At 37.2% G+C, this 14,484-nt stretch overlaps 1 pseudogene; it reads left to right on the forward strand.

The window, feature by feature from the left end:
• The window catches only part of LOC131250644 (phosphoinositide phosphatase SAC3-like), a 74,128-nt pseudogene that overhangs the window by 47,710 nt on the left and 11,934 nt on the right, over positions 1-14,484 (forward strand).

Here is a 14,484-nt window from a genome sequence, read left to right on the forward strand (position 1 = left end):
ATTTGACCTATGACACATGGCCCTTCTGATGTATTTGAGGCTCAAATACGTGGCCCATTTGATGCTTATGAGACCCCTGTGTGTTGGGCCTATATGTTATGTATTTAAGGCCCATGTGCAGGGCCCACCTGTTGCGTATTTATGGCCCATTGGTGCGGCCCGTCCATGAGGCCCATCATGATGTATTTTTTATCCATGTGCGGGGCCCACCTATTTGTACTTTTAGCTCATGTGATGGGGCCCACCTCTTTTGTATTTAAAGCCCATTGATGAGGCCCATGTGATGCGGCCCATAGTGATGTGTATTGGGCCCGTGTGAGCGGCCCATAGCGTTGTGTGTTGGGCCCATGTAAGCGGCCCATAGTGACGAGTGTTAGGCCCATGTGAGTGGCCCATAGTGATGTGTTTTTGGCTCATTTGGTAAGGCCCATTGTGATGTATTTTCAACCCATTTGGTAAGGCCCATTGTGATGTATTTCCGGCCCATTTGGTAAGGCCCAATGAGATGTATTTTTTGGCCCATATATTGTGGCCCATTTGACATATATGGGGCCCATGTATTGTAGCCCATTGTGATGTACATGAGGTCCATGAGCGAGGCCCAATGAGATGCATATGTAGCCCATAAGTGAGGCTCATCATGATGTGTATTAGGCCCTTGAGAGAGGCCCAAGATGATGTATATTAGGCCATTGTGTGAGGCATGGGCCCACTATACGTTTGGCTCTATGAGGGCCACTCTTGGGAGCAATGATAGTTAAATGTCCACATTGATGGGTGGTGATGGTTAAATGTCCACATTATGACCTTCCCTTAGGCCCTTTGTTAGGCCGATTACCGATTCTAATTGTTAAGGCCGATTGTCGAGGCCGATTCCGATTGTCGAGGCTGATTTCGATTGTTGAGGCCGATTCTGATGGTTGAGGCTAATTCTGATTATCGAGGTTGATTCTGATTGTCGAGGCCAATTCTGATTGTTGAGGCCAATTTCAATTGTCGAGGCCGATTGTCATGGCCGATTTTGATTACCAAGGCCGATTATCAGGACGATTGTATAGGTCGATTATCGAGGTCGATTATCGGTGCCGATTGTCAATACCGATTATAAGTATGTGACAACATAACTGAAAAGGCCAAGCTATATGTCTAGGAAGGGGGGGAGGGTGAATAGGACTATGCCAAATTTAAAATAATGACAACGGAATTAAATAATGTGATAGCCAAATAAAAAAAATCAATCCACAATGCTTAAATGGAAAATAGCCTCAATAATCAAGTATTGAGAGATTGAAACAAATGCAATTTTAAGGACAACCTTACACCATAAAAACCAAGGGTTTATGGTAGGAAAACCTTATTTCTAGAACGTTTTTTGAATCAAAAACTCAAACCGAAAAGGAATAAATAAATAACAAGGAATTGAGAAAAATTCTAAGAATTTAAATCTAAATTATTACAAAATTCCCCACTTTGCTTGAAATGCATATATTACAACATTCACATCCACACATACATTCCACAAACTTGAATGATAAAAGATGGGAATTTAAGCAAACATTCAAACCATAAAACACAAGGAATTAAATGGTTCGCATGTGTGTTCACCAACTGTTAAACAACAGCCACACAGCTGCTCCACTCCTAATATCCTCACACAGGGGATATTAGCGTTCACTATCAAAATAGGTTTCACAGGTTCACCTAAAACCTTCACAATTGTGTCTTTTTAACTTGGGTTTACACAATCCAAAAACCCACACTTTCTGAGTTTTCTGGCTCTCCTCAGATAACCAACATAATAAGATTTTTCTCGCTCAATCTCAAAAGAAACCAAAAGAATGTAAATTACATAAAAGTAAAATACCTGGATTTCTCCTTTTTATAGTAGCCCGGTAGAACCAATCGAAGTAGATGTTCGAATCAACGTTCAATGTCCAAAACTCACTTTACAATGGTTCTAAGTTTTAATTGATTTTAAATTAAATCAAATGGGCGTAGCTCTATTTGATTTTGATTCCAAGAAGAAGGAATACAGTAATTCCTCTTTTCAAATAAGATTGGAATATAGGAATAAAATCAAATAAGAAAAGCTAATAGCAAGAATATTAAATATGCACATCATAGTTTAAAATGAAAAAACTTATCTCAGAGTGGAGGCTTGAATTTTCTTCAATTTAATTGATGAAAATCTCTAAAATTCGTGTTCAATTTATAGATGAAAAGATCACGTCTACAACTGGTCTTAAGAACCCTTCGACTGGTCATAAAACCAACGGCATTTTGAATTTGAGCGCGATCTTAAAAACTGTTCTACCACCAGTCTTAGGGAGTCTATGATTGGTCTTAGACCACCTACAATAGGTCATAGCAGACCCAGGATTGGTCGTAAACAACCAGGTTTGGTTGCTGGAGTTTGAGTCGTAGTTCTAGGACTGGTCAAAGGTCGAGTTCTGACCTCCCTAGGACCGGTCGAACAGTCTCCAAGACTAGTTCTAGAGTAACCAAAAAATTCTGAAAATCTTCAACAACTTAGGACTGGTCGTGGAATTTCTTAGACAGGTTGAACTAGTGCTAGGAGTAGTCGAACAAGGTCCAGGACTAGTCTTAGAATAGACCAATTCATATAAATAGATTCATTTTGAATTATTTATACAAAATGGCCTACCCTAAGGTCAATCTAAGGTCTATCATACCTGGGACATGAAGTATAAACATTGAACTTCATCCTTTCAGATGTAGGTTGACCTTTGAACCATATGAAGCTTGAGATCTCTATCTTGATATAGCTTGATCTTGAGATCTTTGAAAGCTTGAACTTAAACTTCATCTTTAGTTGTACTTGAGTCTTGAAATGTACTTGAGTCTTGGAATGTACTCTTCTTATCGATGTAGCTTTGAACATTGATGCTTAAAGTACATGTCTTTACATTTCTTGAAGCAGAGCACCATACATGTCTTGAACCATTGTGATGTAGTGTCTTGATCATATATATATCAACATACAAACACAAGACATAGATAGAGGTTTTGGCACAACAAAATTTGATAATCAAAGGAGCATGAGACCATAGCACTTACAATCTCCCCCTTTGTCAAATTTGTGACAAAACACACTCATATAAAAATAAGAGAAGCACCACATGCATAATAAAGAATCATGCACCAGTTGTCATAAACTACCAAGCACACAACATTCATCTATACTTACTCCCCCTAAGTAGTAGCACACATATAAAAAATTATAATGATTGCTACACATATGTGATAGTACTACTCATATCCATAAGCAATCAAACCATAAGCATCCAAAAGAGCTTCCATAAGCCTTCTTCCCCTTTTTATCACAAAAGGACAAAGGAAGAAACAATGTAAAGGATTAAAAGATGGAGTAATAGATGGATTTAATCGACAATATATAAGCAAGTAAAAGTTCACAATCCATTTACCAGTTTAACTAAAAAGTCAGCAAATCAACTAAAGTGCACAATCCAACATAAGTATGAAAGATAATACAGACCAAGAATTAAAATCACTCAATCAGATCCTGAAGATAGAGCAGGAATGGTTGTTCAAGCGCCTAAGATACTTGCGCATATATTTAAACTGAAGATCATGGGCAATATTCATATTCTCTACCTTCTCCTCTAGAGCACAAAGATGAGCATCAAACTCATATGGCTCATAGTCAGGATCATTTCCAGAATATGAATCAAGTTCATCGAAAATATCATCCATATTCACGTCAACAGAAGGAAGATTACCAGCTTCTTCATTCCCAGCTTCAGCTCCTCCACCACCAACATCCACTTAGCCACGAGCCAATTCCAATTTCATCTTGTTAATATTCGAATTGTTAAAAATAAGACGATGGATGGGAGCCTCTCCAACAGGCATAGCGACTAGTATGTGATTAGCTAAAACAGTCATGAGATTGGCAAAAGGAATATCACTATGACCTGGATGGAGACGAGACTGAATAATGGAATGACATTTCAATTAAGAAAGGTAAATTTTAGTACCAGAAATGACAGAGTGCAAAACACAGACCATAAAGGCAGTTAATTCTGTCTTATTACTAGAATGAGGATACAGATTAGAAATAAAAATCCTGTGAAGTACCCCATATTTGGGTAACAAGTACCTTGAGGGGCGCGTATTCCCTTTATGAGTCCATTGCACATTCATGTTACATAAATCTCGGGTTAGCATACGCTTTTCAGATTCTGAGGGCTTTTCAGCTAAAGTATGAATAGAAATACCCTCCTCGTTAACAAGTATATCCATTAACTCTGCAATTAGATGACGATCAACCTCAAATGGACCTTCTCTAGTATCAATTTTAAAAGTTAAATTCTCAAAAGAGAATTCTAAGATACATGCAATCATGACCTGTGTAATAGATTGGTACACAAGCCCACCCCAATGTAAAATGTTATCCCATCCTACAGCTTGGAAGAGTGGAAATATACCAAAAGGAGCAGTGTGTTCAATGGATATTGGTCTCTCAACAATGACACTACGTATACGCAAATCCTGCACATCAGAGGGATCATCTTCGAGAGACTGAAGATAGTGCCGAGTGATTGGAGTTGATCTAGAGGACAATAGACCTCGAGAAGTTTTCTTTTTCCCTCTAGCATCCATTTCTAAGAATAAACACATGGAAATAAGAAGATTCAATAGATTTGAAATGGAGTTTTGATAAAACGGATTTTTCAAAAGGAAGCCCCAAAATTGTAATGAAAGATCAAATAGATTACTCCAAGAGTGAAAATGGAGTACTATTAACAAGAATCTACAAGAAAAAAGCAAAAGAACCACTAACCTTGAAGAACAATGAAGGTGGGTTCGCCTGGTCAGGCCACGGCTCGTTAGAGAGGAAAAAGGAAATGAAGAACATGAGATTTTCTCCAAATTTTAAAAGACCCAACGCACTCTACGATCGATCTTGAGATGTCCTCGATCGGTCATACCACGACTGGTCGAGTACATCCTCGACTAGTCGTGTACCGACTAAAATATGAAATTTTCATAAAAATTTAAAATTTGATCACATAAATTATCAAATATAAATACACTATGATACAAGTATGCAAGAATATTCAATTTAAATTTCACATACCAAGATCAAATTTCAATTTACTAAACCTATTTTTGTCAAGCGGTTTAGTGAAAATGTCAGCAAGTTGAGTCTCGGTTGGTATATATTCCAAAGATATTATCTTTTTTTCCACTAATTCATGAATGTAATGATACCTAATGTCAATGTGCTTGGTACATGAATGCTGGATTAGATTTTTAGAAATGTTTATAGCACTGAAATTATCATAATATAAGACCATAGAATCTTGTTCTATTCCATAATCACTTAACATACGTTTCATCCAAACAAGTTGAGTACAACCATTTCCAGCCGCAATGTATTCAGCCTCAGTAGTTGAGAGTGATATAGAACTTTGCTTCTTCCTAAAACAAGAAACTAAACAATTTCCAACATAAAAACAACTACCACTAGTTGATTTTCTATCATCGATATTTCCAGCCCAATCATCATCAGTGTACCCAGCCAACTAAACACTAGTATCATATGGATACCAAAGACCTAAATTAGCAGAACTTGTGACATATCGAATAATCCACTTAATAGCAGTTAAATGTGATTCTTTAGGATTAGCCTGATATCTAGCACAAATACCAACACTGAAAGCAATATCAGGTCTACTAGCCGATAAATAAAGTAAACTACCAATCATGCTAAGATACAATTTAGGATTCACATCTTTACCTGTAGAGTCCTTTGAGAGTCTTCGAGTTGTACTCATAGGAATCTCAAAACTCTTACCATTCTCAAATCTGAATCTTTTAATCAAGTTCAAGGCATACTTAGTTTGAGAAATAAAAATTTCATCAGGTTGTTGTTTTACTTGCAACCCTAGGAAATAGTTTAACTCCCCAACCATGCTCATTTCAAACCTAGATTTCATCAAATCTGCAAACTCAACAGTCATGTTGGTACATGTTGATCCATAAATAATACCATCCACATAGATCTGAACCAATAAGATATCATCATTATGTTTCTTAACAAAGAGCATCTTATTGACACTACCCATTTGAAAATTATGACTTACTAAAAACTTAGTCAATTTTTTGTACCATGCTCTAGGAGCTTGTTTTAAACCATATAGAACTTTTTTAAGACGGTGTACATGATCAGTAAACTTAGGGTCTTCAAACCCTGTAGGTTGTTCAACATATACTTCTTCATGTAAATCGCCATTCAAAAAAGCACTCTTTACATCCATTTGATAAATTTTAAACTTTCTAAAGCATGCAATGGATATAAAAATTTTGATTGATTCAATACGAGCAACTGGGGCAAAATTTTCATCGTAATCAATGCCTTCTGTTTGAGTGTACTCTTATACAACCAGTCTTACCTTGTTTCGAATAATGTTACCAAGTTCATCAAACTTATTTTTGAAAATCCATTTTGTTTCGATAATATGTTTATCTTTAGGTCTAGGAACAAGATACCAGACATCATTTTGAACAAATTGATTAAGTTCTTCCTGCATAGCTACTATCCAGTTTTCGTTAGAAAGCGCTTCTTTTACGTTCACCGGTTCTATCTGGGAAGTAAAGTACACGTAATTACATATGTCTTCTAATTGTCTATGAGTGTGCACACTAATGAGAGGGTTTTCAAGAATTTGAGTGGTTAGATGATCTTTGACAGTCCTCAGTTCAGAGTTTTCTTGATTTGATGAAGTATCTGGTTTGTCAATTAAAAGAACTTCATCATTATCTGAACTTGGGACAGGTGTATTCGAGTGATCATCAATGACCACATTAATGGACTCTTGAATCACACCAGTCCTGTTGTTCAGTACACGATATGCCCGACTGTTTAAAGAGTATCCTAAAAAGATCCTTTCATCACTCTTAGTGTCAAACTTTTCCAAATCTTCACGGTCACGTAAAATATAGCACTTGCTACTAAAAACTCGAAAGTATTTGATAGTAGGCTTCTTATTAAACCAAAGTTCATAAGCCATTTTATTATTAGATTTACAAGTATAAACTCGGTTAATAATATAGCAGGCGGTATTCACTATTTCAGCCCAAAGATTTCTAAGGAGCTTTCATACTATTTAACATTATGTTTCCCATTTCTTGAAGCACTCTATTTTTCCTTTCCACAATTTCATTTTGTTGCGGTGTTTTGGGAGCAGACAATTCATTTAATATTCCCTGATCGCTTCAGAATTTTTCAAAACTGCTATTCTTGAACTCAGATCCATGATCACTACGGATCTTATAGACTTGAAAACTTTGTTCAGTCTGGATCCATTTGATAATCCCTTTCACTTCATCAAGGGTTTCTGATTTATCTTTTAAGAAAGCTACCCAAGTGAATCTGGTAAAATCATCCACAATTACCAGGATGTATTTTTTGCCACCTCGACTCTTCATCCTTGTAGGTCCTATAAGATCCATGTGGAGTAGCTCAAGTGGTCTTGATGTGGCATTGGAGTTCACCTTTTTGTGAGAGCTCCTTGTTTCCTTGCTATACTGGCATTCACCACATATTTTATATACTTTTTGTAATTTATGTAAACCTCGTATTAGTTCTCCTTTGCTCAATCTGTGTAAATTATGGTAGTGTACATGTCCAAGGCATTTATGCCATAATTCTGTCTCATCGATATGTACTATGTAGCACGATTGATTAGATGAGCTGTTATTTTATACAATGTAGCTATTTTCAGAAGTTCTGTGACTAGTTAATATTACAGAACCATTTTTGTTTATGATTTCACAACCTTGATTAGAAAATTTCACACTCTGATTGTTATCGCATATTTGAGATATGCTTAACAGGTTGTGTTTTAGTCCCTCAACATATAAAACATTCTTAAATAAGGGGAGGTTATAGAGTTGAACCGTACCTTGGCCAATAATTTTGCAGTTGCTACCATCACCAAATGTGACTAATCCATCAGTCATATCTTTAAGGTCGGTGAAAAAAGCCTTGTCGCCTGTCATATGCCTGGAGCACCCGCTATCAAGGTACCACTTTGAATGACTTGTTGCTTTGAAAGCGGTGTGGGCAACCAAGCAAGTAACCTTAGGAACCCATTTCATAACTGTTTTGGTTTTAGGAGTATAGTTGGTCTTTTTATTTTTATAATTGTAAGAATGACCCACTGAGTTGATTTTAAGAGCTCCTTAAGCAAATCAACTATTTTTTCCACTAAATGGTTTTTTGGTTTTGATTTTTATAATTGACATAGTTACTTTTAGGTTTTTGAAAAGATTTATTATTTTTAGAAAAACTTTGATTAATACTTCTCCCTTTTGAGTTTGAGGTTTCTCCTCTTACAAACTTAGGAGGTGTATTTTTTTTGTTTAGAAGGTCTATTCTTATCATAGCCCAACCCAGATCTATCACCACATTTTCTAAATCTGGATAAAAGTTTTTCAAACTTTGGATCTCCTTGGGCATACCTCCATGTATCCTTTAAACTCAAAATAGAAGAGTTTTCAAGCTTAAGTTTATCATTTTCAGATTTAAGATTTTCAATCTAGGGGGTTTTAAATTCTAAATCACTTTTTGTCTTTTCAAAACAATCTGAAATAAGGGATTTTTCTAAAACAAGTGAATCAAAATTTTCTTTGAGTTTTAAAAACTTTTCTTTTTGAAGTTTCAGTTTTACGGTAATTTTACAACTTTCCTTGTATAAGGCATTGTAAGCATCTTGAAGATCTTCTTCATTTTCATGATCACTATTCAGATTTTCTTCACTAGTTGAATCATCATGATCTGAAAAAGTGAACTTGGCTAGAGTCATAAGGGCTTTAACTTCATTGCCCGACTCAATTTCAGAATCTTCTGATTCAGAAGAGGCTTCAGTGCCAGAAGATTCATCCCAAGTAGCTAACATTCCTTTCTTTTTAGATTTGTCCTTTTTAGGACATTTGTTTGCTAAATGCCCATATTCTTAGTAGTTGTAACATTGACTATCTTTCAAAGATTTCCAAGTTTTAGTTTTAGATTTAGATCTTCTCTTATCATTTGATTTTTGAAAGTCTACCTTCTTTTTACTTTTGAAAATCTTGTAAAACTTTTTTGCTAAAAAAGCCATATCATCTTCAGAATTTTCTAAATTAGAGTTTTCTTGAGAAATACATTTAGAAGATTTAAGAGCGATAGATTTACCTTTACGATCTTTAAAGTTTAACTCATAGGTTTGTAAAGAACCAACTAGTTCTTCTACCCTCATATTGTCCATATCACGAAGTTCCTAAATCGTGGTTACCATAGAGTTGAACCGTTCAGGAAGTGAGCGTAGTATCTTTGCACATACTTTACTTTTTGGGATTTTGTCGCCAAGACCCCACATAGAGTTTACAATGTCATTTAATCTTGTATAAAAGTCCATAAACATTTCATTTTCCTCCATATGAATTTCTTCAAATTTGGTTGTGAGGAGTTGGACTTTAGATTTTTTTACAATTGATGTACCCTCATGTGTCATTTCTAATATATCCCAAGCTTGCTTTGAAGTATCGCAGGATATAATTCTTTTGAATTCATCCGGTGATAATGTGCAAGTGATTGCGTTTAGTGCTTTTGCATTGACACTACTCTCACTTTTCTGAAGTGTGGTCCAAGAGAAATAAGGTGAAATTTTTATTGATTTTGAACCATCGACACCAATTATTTCCATGGTAGGAGGGGTCCATTCAGTCACTGTGGCTTGCCACATGCTCTCATCCATTGATTTGAGGAAAATCCTCATCCTACCTTTCCAATAGGCATAATTGGAGCCATCAAATGGTGGAGGCCTAGTGACTGAAAGGCTATCAAAATTTTACATCTTAAATATAACATAGATCATTAGCTTAGGAAATGAATCCAAAAATAAAGAATTTAAAAACGAGCTATTAGGCTCTGAAACCACTTGAAAAGGCGAAGCTATATGTCCTAGAGGGGGGGGGGTGTGGGTGAATAAGACCATGCTAAATTGAAAATAATGATAGCGGATTTAAATAATGTGATAGCCAAATAAAAGAAATCAATTCACAATGCTTAAATGGAAAACAACCTCAATAATCAAGTATTGAGAGATTGAAACAAATGCAGTTCTAAGGACAACCTTACACCATAAAAACCAAGGGTTTGTGGCAGGACAACCTTATTTCTAGAACGTTCTTTGAATCAAAAACTCAAACCGAAAAGGAATAAATAAATAACAAGGAATTGAGATAAATTGTAAGAATTTAAATCTAAATTATTACAACATTTTCCACTTTCCTTGAAATGCAAATATTGCAACATTCACATCCACACATACATTCCACAAACTTGAATGATAAAAGATAGGAATTTAAGTAAACATTCAAACCATAAAATACAAGGAATTATAGTGGTTTGACTGTGTGTTCACCAACTGTTAAACAACAGCCACACAGCTACTCCACTCCTAATATCCTCACACAGAGGATATTAGCGTTCACTATCAAAATAGGTTTCACAGGTTCACTTAAAACCTTCACAATTGTGTCTTTTTAACTTGGGCTTACACAATCCAAAAACCCACACTTTCTGAGTTTTCTGGCTCTCCTCAGATAACCAACTTAATGAGATTTTTTTGGCTCAATCTCAAAAGAAAACCAAAAGAATGTAAATTACATAAAAGTATAATACCTGAATTTCTCCTTTTTGTAGTAGCCCGGTAGAACCAATCGGAGTAGATGTTTGAATCAATGTTCAATGTCCAAAACTCACTTTATAATGGTTCTAAGTTCTAATTTATTTTAAATTAAATCAAATGGGTGTAGCTCTATTTGATTTTGATTCCAAGAAGAAGGAATACAACAATTCCTCTTTTCAAATAAGATTAGAATATAGGAATAAAATCAAATAAGAAAAGCTAACAAAAAGAATATTAAATATACACAACTTAGCTTAAAATGAACAAACTTATCTCAAAGTGGAGGCTTGAATTTTCTTGAATTTAATCGATGAAAAACTCTGAAATTCGTGTTCAATTTATAGATGACAAGATCACGTCTACGACTGGTCTTAGGAACCCTTCGACTGGTCGTAGAACCAATGACATTTTGAAATTTTTGAGCATAATCTTAAAAACCGTTCTATGACTAGTTTTAGGGACTCTACGACTGGTCGTAGCAGACCCAGGACTGGTCATAGACAACTATGTTTGGTTGATGGAGTTTGAGTCGTAGTTCTAGGACTGGTCGAAGGTCAAGTCGTGACCTCCCTACGACCGGTCGAACAATCTCTAGGACTGGTCGTAGAGTAACCAAAAAATTCTAAAAATCTTCAACAACTTAGGATTGGTCGTGGAATTTCTTGGACAGGTCGAACTAGTGCTAGGACTAGTCGAACAAGGTCCATGACTAGTCTTAGAACAGACTAATTCATATAAATAGATTCATTTTGAATTATGCATACAAAATGACCTACCCTAAGGTCAATTTAAGGTCTATCATACCTGGGACATGAAGTATGAACACTGAACTTCATCCTTTTAGATGTAGGTTGACCTTTGAACCTTAAGAAGCTTGAGATCTCTATCTTGATATAGCTTGACCTTATGATCTTCGAAAGCTTGAACTTAAACTTCATCTTTAGTTGTACTTGAGTCTTGAAATGTACTCTTCTTATCGTTGTAGGTCTGAACATTGATGCTTAAAGTACATGTCTTTACATTTCTTAAAGCAGAGCACCATACATGTCTTGAACCATTGTGATGTAGTGTCTTGATCATATATATATCAACATATAAACACAAGACATAGATAGAGGTTTCGGCATAAGAAAATTTGACGATCAAAGGAGCATGAGACCATAGCACTTATAATAACATTATGATACATGTCCATACGCATCATTTGCATGTTTATTATGAGATGTGGTTGACTATTGCATATGTCATTGGGCAGGTTATTATGAGACTCCCTGATAGGCGGAGATTGTCTCACATGAGCGCACGGTATGCGCAGGATTGATGCATGACTGGATTATATGATTCATGCATCTTGCATTGTGTGTTGTGATTACTGTACGCCCTAGGGACATCAGGGTTGTAGCCGCTATATGCATGTCATGGATGGCTAGATAGGACACCGAAAATGTTTGGTTCAAGCATCTGTGCACTTTGGATGTCTGTGGGTGAAAGTCCCTAAACCTTTATGGCCAGGAGATGCCCTAATGTCTAGACCGAGTGGATACATGAGCGCCCGAGTGCCTAATACCAGTAGGCTGCATCTCCTACTATGTCGTCGTCATTTGGGAGGGGGTGTGACCTTATCTGCTCGATTCGTAGTGGGCAAAACTAGGCTGAGTTCGACCAGCTCATAAATGAGTCTACTATCGACGTCCTAGGTAGGTATTGGCTGACTACTGGCTAGGTAGATAGTGAGGTCTCTTCCACTTACCTGGTTGCGCGTGATGGGGTGGCAATCTGGTTTGAAGTGTATTAGACCCTGTGATGATCCCAGAGATGTACAGTACTGATATGTGGACTTATTGAGCAAGAGTTACATACTCATTCACTTCTTCATTCACTATCCACTTGGGCTGGTGGTGCACAACTAATTGTTGTATACCTTTGTAATGGTAAGGATTTCAGTTGGGGCGCGCAACTAACCTAAGATCAGTAGTCTACTACATTGAGTCTGGCTATCCAAATTTAGGTATGGGACCAGTTTGGATAGAAGTCGCTTGTGATGGACCCCATAGCCTGTGATATTATGTACTATCATCCCGACTTCACACTCCAGCTTGGTCATTTTATTCGCACTGCATAGTGCATTACATCCGCGGCATGTGGCATTTTGGGTTGCTATGTTTTCTACACTTATATGGCCTAGACGAGGTTGATGGTATTCATAACTCTTTAAGATTTGCATATTGCATTGCATCATCGGCATCGGATATTTGGATCTCTACGATTCCACATTTGTATAGCTGATCTGTATTGCATGACTCATGGACTTAATAGTATGTTTTCGCTTACTCTAATATCGTATGATTCATAATCTTGCCAGTATTTTCGACATTGTATGATTATGGCATTATATTGAATACTTGGCACACACCTTGCGCACACACTTTCACTACCCTCTAAGCTTTCTATAAGCTTATGCACGATAGATGCATGCATGTGGCATTAGGTTGCAGCAGAGTTGTGTTTGGAGCATGTAGCTTACTTCTGGAGCTTTGATTTCAATATATGTATTTCCCTTTCAGCATTGTATTCAAATGTTATATTAATAGATATGTGATTATGATTTGCCTTTATGATTTGGGTAAACTTGTGGTTATGCTTATGACGAGATCAAAGTACGTTGAAAAATCCTCCTTGTAGGATCATAGGATCGAAATCTGGCGTATGAACACTGAGAGCCAAGAAGGGGGTACTACGGAGGTTGTCAGCACTGGCTTTAGCGATCGAGAATTTTGTGAGCCCAGTTTTTGAGTTTGAGATGTCACAGAAGTTAATATCAGAGCATAACCTGGGAATACCTAAGGATAATATCACATATATACTAATAGCTACCTTACACTCTATGATTGCTAAAAACTTAGAATGATTAGACCCTTGAGTTCGAATAACTTAGAGATTTTCTGATATAGCTCCCCATTATGTGTATATTCGAGAGTGTTCGAGGTTAATAGGCTCTTGTTCCTTCTTGTAGGACATGACACCTAAGCAAGTGACCCGAGCGACTTTCACTCCCCTGCCTAAGATTCTCGTCCCCCTACCTGAGACTCATGAACCTCTGTCTGAGTCTATTATAGCCCCAACAGTGCCTGTGAGTGCAGATCAACTTCAACAGATGATATGGGCCATGACTGCCATCCTTTAGAGGCAAGGTAAGCAACCTGCTGTTTCGCTAGTCCAGGAGGAGCCGGAGCGCGCGAGCGCCCTTCTCTGAGAGTTCCGACAATTTGATCCCCTGCATTTCCAGGGCGAGCCAGACCCGATCATAGCCGAGAGATGGCGTTCCGAGGTGGAGAAGATTTTTGATACAATGGGATGTACAACCCAGCAGCGGGTCCAGTTAGCCGTATTTGTTCTCCAGGGTGAGGCTGAGCGCTGGTGGACCTCCGTTACCCGTGTTTTAGAGCCTAATTTCATCTAGACATGGGAGGATTTCATAGACCAATTCGACTAGCAGTACTTCCCTGACCACATTTGTCAGTAGCGAGCGTTAGACTTTGAAACCTTGGTATAGGTAGACATGTCTGTGGTGCAATATGCACCTCATTTTGTGGTACTATCGAGGTTTGCACCGTATTTGGTTGATGATGAGGAGCGAAAGGCCCGCCGTTTTAAGAACGACTTACATTTTGGCCTCAGGAGTCGTGTCATCGGACACATACTCCCGACCTTTGAGCAGTTAATTCAGAGGGCCCAGATTTACGAGGCAGAATGGAACGATTCG

The sequence above is a fragment of the Magnolia sinica genome, chromosome 7 (genome assembly GCF_029962835.1).
Source record: "Magnolia sinica isolate HGM2019 chromosome 7, MsV1, whole genome shotgun sequence".
NCBI classification, from domain to species: Eukaryota; Viridiplantae; Streptophyta; class Magnoliopsida; order Magnoliales; family Magnoliaceae; genus Magnolia; species Magnolia sinica.